A 6,000-nucleotide genomic window follows, 5' to 3' on the forward strand; every position below is an offset into this window, starting at 1 on the left:
AATACACAGCAGTGAACCTGCTTTAGAGAGTCAGTCAACACATCTTTATCAGTGTTTAATATTTTATCCTGGTTATTATTATAATGCCAGTAAAAAACTAAACTTAATTGTGTGGAGTACTGTACATAGGATTACTCTCACATGACATTGCTGGACTGTTACTAAACTTTCATATGTTTTATTGTTACTGTAAATGCGAGCAATAAGCTAAACAGGTCTTTTCAAAACACCTTTATTTGTAGACTGAACTACTGTGTTAGTGGAAGACTGTAAATATGATTTTCACAACTGTGCTGGACATTTGGTGTTCTGAACTGTTGTAATATAATTAATAGGTTTTCCTGCTTATTTTAATGCAAGCAATGAGCCAAATAATGTCTATAAACATTATGACAGGTTTGAAGTGTCTTCAGGTGCTTTACTTACTATTTGAAGAAAAAAAAAATTGTTTATAAATTTTTATTTATTAAATTTACTTATTTTAACTAGCAACATTATATTTATGTTTAAATGCCATATTTAATTATTACTACGTTGAAAAAAAGTCGGAAAAAAAGAAATTGGCCATTTTTTGAAAAATTAAATTTTTCAGTACCTAAAAAGCTTAGAGGGAAAGCTGCTTACCATAAAACTTCAGAAAAAAACAATCAAGCAAATCACACAAATCTGAGCAACAAGCTGAGCTCTCCATTTAGGTCAAGCAATACATCCTTAGCATATAGGTCTGTCATATCATAGCATCAAATCCCACTGTTAAAAATGTTTTCATCATAATTACAATAGTATAAACGTTCATTGTAAAATGAATTGATTTGAAGTTAAGAATTGTATTCTTTTAAATGGACAAAAAAACATCCTGTTATAATTCAGCACGGAGAGACCTTAAATAACCCTTGAATTGCTATAGGCCGCTCATTAATTTAATTAAAGAATTGGAGCAATGCAAGATTTGGTTAGCTGCTTGCCCACTGAGCTACCGCTTCTTGTTTTTATCTAAAGTGTTGGGAGACCAAAGAAGAGCTGTTGTACACACCATGGGCACCGATACGACTGGTGCCAAGGGGGCGTTCTTTTTTTATTCAAAGGAAACTACTTTTTTGGTAAGCTATATAAAAAGTGCAGTGCCTTGAAAAACTATTTGCCCCCATCTGATTTTCTGCATTTTTGCACATTTTTCACATTGAATTTGAGCAGATCTTTTGTGGGTTGTAGTAGTATAGAGAGGGTGTCTGAGAGGAAACAAAGGACACCAAAGTTTGGTGCTTCTTTCATTTGTTTGGTGTGCAAGGTAATCAAACATGCAATCTGCAGGTGTGAAAAAGTTATTTGTTGTTGATGCCTATCAGTCTAGAAAGGGTTACAAAGCCATTTCTAAGGCTCTGGGACTCCACCAAAATCACAGTCAGAGCCATTTTGTCCAAATAGAGAAAGTTTTGGACAGTAATGAATCTTCCCAGGAGTTGCCGTCCTGCCAAAATAGCAAAAGAGCAAGGCGCAAAATCATCCAGGAAGTCACAAAGAACCCTAAAACAACATCCAGGGATCTGCAGGCCTCTCTTACCTCTGGTAAGGTCAGAGTTCATGACTCTACCATCAGAAAGACACTGGGCAAAAATGGGATTCATGGCATAGTAGCAAGGCGGAAACCACTGCTCACTTAAGAAGAATGAATGCTCGTCTCAAGCACCTGGATGATCCTCACGAGTTCTGGAACAACGTTCTATGGACAGATGAGTCAAAAGTGGAACTTTTTGGCCAACATGGGCCCCGTTATGTCTGGCGAAAACCAAACACTACATTCCACAGTAAGAACCTCATACCAACAGTCAAGCATGGTGGTGGTAGTGTCATGATGTGGGGATGCTTTGCTGCATCAGGACCTGGACGACTTGCCATCATTAAAGGAACCATGAATTCTGCTCTTTATCAGAAAGAACAGGAGAACGTCAGGCCATCCGTCTGTGAGCTGAAGCTGAAGCTGAAGCGCAGCTGGGTATGCAGCAAGACAATGATCCGAAACAAACAAGCCAGGCTACATCAGAATGGTTGAAGAACAAGAAATTTAAAATTTTGGAATGGAGTCATAGTCCAACCCATTGAGATGTTGCGGCAGGACCTGAAACGAGCTGTTTATGCTCGAAAACCCACAAATGTCACTGAGTTGAAAAAGTTCTGTATGAAGGAGTAGGCCAAAATTCCTCCATGGCGCTGTGAGAGACTGATCATTAACTACTTAATAAATAAATGAAATAAAGTATCGAAATTTTGGGTTATTTGTTCACTCAGGGTCCCTTTTATCTAATATTAGATTTTGGTTGAAGATCTGATAACATTCAATGTCAGAAATATACAAAAATGCATAAAATCAGACAGGGGGCAAATACTTTCACAGCACTGTATCTATAAATAAAAACTTAGATTCCACCCTTTTCTATATTGGTTTACCAATGTTTTTGAAAATGTAACTTTTTATTAAGATTAAGATACTTATTTTAAAATAAACAGTATGATGATGTGTGATAGAACCCAATTTGATTTATGCAGCTAATTCCAGTCCACGCTGGATTTCCATGTATTTTACATACAATATGCATGTACCAGTTCAGTGAATGCTGTACAGTAACAAATGTAGGAAGATGTTATTGCTGATTGACTCTGTCATACCTCAACAGCATTAGTAACACTTGCCACAGGGTAAAGTCACATGCTTTACATTGAACTCTTTAAAGAATGTTGCTACAAGAAAGAGCTACCATTGTCTGTTTATTTTTATTCTTGACAGCACCCTGGCACACAGCGTTTAGTTGTGGTTTAAGTGCATTCTCAAAATACTACTTTAATGTATTCTTGAAAACCATTACAACCCCCAGGCCCCGTTTTTAGAAAAGGCTCCGGCATCATTGGTACACACACTACCAAAGAACTAATTTTTACACCTACTTGAATGATTTGTTTTCCCAGCTGCCACTGAGAGATTGTGCAATATTTCCATGGAAGTGCTTTTTCAAAGAACTCAGCCCTTATTGAAAGGTTAAGCATGACAATTAAACACAGCCTACACTATTGAAGAGTCTGTCTATGTTCAACTGCCTTCATTTTACACAACATGAACCATATTTTACAAAATATAAACCATGCACACAGCTGCTTTTCTCAAGACACTGTTTAAACTACATTTTACTGTAGAGATTTGAAAGAACTTCACTACAGCAACACACTACAGTATGCTTTAGTTACTATAATCTGGATTTGGCTATTCTGGATTTACCTGTAATCTGGACCTGGCTATTCCAGATTGACCTGCAATCTGGATTTTGCTATTCTGGATTGACCTGTAATCTGGACCTGGCTATTCCGGATTGACCTGTAATCTGGATTTTGCTATTCTGGATTGACCTGTAATATGGACCTGGCTATTCCGTATTGACCTGTAATCTGGACCTGGCTATTCCTCATTCACATTGTAACCATAATTTTTATATTAGAGTACTGCAGATTGCATTGATTAACATACAGAGTTCAAGTACTGATGCAGGTAAATGTCAGAGGCTTCACAAGGTTTGTATTCACTAAGAATACAAGCAAGTGAACTGCTTTTCCGACCGTCCCAGAATACTGTATTACCCTTGATGGGATATTATTTTAACCTTTTAAAAAAAAAAAAAATCAATATATAAAAGGTAAAACACAAGTTCCCTTAAAGCAACACACTAACCCAAACACCAGCATTTGCTACATATTGATGAAACTTCCCTTCCACATCTAATTGTGAAGCACCATACCCATGAACCCTCAGAACTATCACTGGGCAACACCACTAGCTGGAACATTCCCATAGTAAAGCTTTCAATCTTCACATAGTAAAGCTTTCAATCATCAAAATGTGTCATTCAAAGATTGTAATGTTTAAAACAGCAATACAGGCAACGTTTTTTAAGACCACCAGATGAAAATAAAAAAAGTTCCAGTGTCCAGAGGAAACGTTTTAAAACATGGAGTCAGTAATGTGCGTGGTCACATAAGGAATAAAGAGACATTATTAAGAAAGCGTCTCCTTCAAAGTGCTTGCTGAAGAATTGTACTACTCTTTTTCTAGGGGCCTTGACACAAACCCATAGCAGTCTCTTTTTTGTATTACTTTATACACTGTAAGTGTTCTATAGTGTTACAATACTAACATAAACATTTGTACACACAACACATATATATATATATATATATTAATATATATATGTATATATATATAATATATATATATATATATATATATATATATATATATAAATTTTTTTAACAGCAAAGCTAGCATGTGTTATGCAAATAAGCTAAACGCCAATCAAATGTTGAAAAATAAAGCATTACTAGCAAATAACCCCAACACGATTTCTGCAATACAATGAAATGCATTTAGAACAATTTCTGCAATACAATGAAATGCATTTAGAACAATTTCAGCAAAACAATGAAATGCATTTAGAACAATTTCAGCAATACAATGAAATGCATTTAGAACAATTTCTGCAATACAATGAAGTGTATTTAGAGTTTGTAAACTGCAGCTTTTTACTGTCTTACTTATTACAATAGCACACAATACAACAATTAAGATAGGGGATAATGACACTAAGCTGATCTTAAAATAAAGACCACTTCTTTGCTAAATGCAGTTTATTGTGTTGTTTTCTGTAAAGTAGTTCAAGATCACCCAAGAATTAACTTACCTTGTACAGAGAACTCAAAGGCGGCAAGTGATTCAGAGGGCACAGCTCGGGGGTATTTCAATAACAGTGAGCTGCTTTCCAATTCCATGGAAGTGATTAAAATGTCAGCACAGCATTTATATAATCATGTTGTCACACAGCTCTACCTGCTGGTCGATTCTAGGAGCTCATTTTTCAGCCATGGCATTTATTGCTTAGAAAGTTTAAAAGAAACTGGCCCTTGGATTCAGTTGAAATGATATCGCCACTGACCTATATAGTGGCTTTTAAACAAACTGCTGCAATAAGATACCATTGTTTAAAGTATTAGCATTTGATCAGATTTTTTGTTATTCCGTGCCATTATTAAAATAGGTCAGAGAAGGGACTCTATACTGTGAATGTGTTTGTTGTCCAGGTGTATTAATAGATAAAATACATCCAATATCATGTACAATGCATAGTTTAATAAATGAGTAGGTAGAAATGGGTTCTTGTGTTTTCCATATAATAAGTGTGGTACAACCATCTGATATTTTTAAAAATTTGTATCAGTTGGCTTGCATTACTTTTTATCAGATGGAAATGGCCTGTATTTAAAATACATTCCTTAAGATAGTGAAAGATGGGAGCTGTATTTGACCCCTCAAAGCTCCATTAGTAGGGAGCTGGGGGCATTTGGGACAATCACAAGAATTGCATTAGTGCTGTATTGGGAGAAAGAGAAGCTTATGTGCTGGAGCAGATTCGAGGACCAATTCTACATTTTAAAAACATAAAGCTAAAAAAAGTTATAGTGTGTTTTAGTGATGTATGAACGGAAAGGAAAAGCTGCCAAATCCCCTGTTGCTATCAAAGAGAAGCAAAGAAGATAAAGAATCTAATAAAGCTTCCAGAAATAATTATTTCATTTTCCAAATAAAACAAATGCTTGTGACAGAGTGAATGAATCCGAATCAACAACAACCTGTGAGAGCACTGTACAATAGGAACGGTATCAAATTTGCACGGTATGATAACCGTTAAAAAAATATAGTGGTAACCTTAATATAACGGTACATCATGCCAAGTTATAAAATAAAGGCTTAAATGAAGAAAGACTAATGTAAATCACTTAAATTATTGTAATTCACAAAAATAAAACCAACAAATCACACTTCCTTTCATGGAATGATTTAAACATTTGGTATTCACTATTTTACTGTGCCAAATAACTTGGTACGTTTCTTTTTTATAAAGACGATCACAGTTTAAAAAACAGAACAACAAAAAAAACACTAAAGTTGTACACTCTCAGTGT

At 35.3% G+C, this 6,000-nt stretch overlaps 1 protein-coding gene across 1 annotated transcript in view; it reads right to left on the reverse strand.

The window, feature by feature from the left end:
* The window catches only part of il13ra2 (interleukin 13 receptor, alpha 2), a 72,942-nt gene extending 67,966 nt beyond the window's left edge, over positions 1-4,976 (reverse strand). The window contains exon 1 of the mRNA XM_041219641.1: positions 4,722-4,976. The gene's annotated coding sequence lies outside the window, so the exon portion shown is untranslated. The remainder of the gene's footprint in view (positions 1-4,721) is intronic.
* Between the last annotated feature and the right edge of the window lie 1,024 nt (positions 4,977-6,000).

This window comes from Polyodon spathula, chromosome 20 (genome assembly GCF_017654505.1).
Source record: "Polyodon spathula isolate WHYD16114869_AA chromosome 20, ASM1765450v1, whole genome shotgun sequence".
NCBI lineage: Eukaryota > Metazoa > Chordata > Actinopteri > Acipenseriformes > Polyodontidae > Polyodon > Polyodon spathula.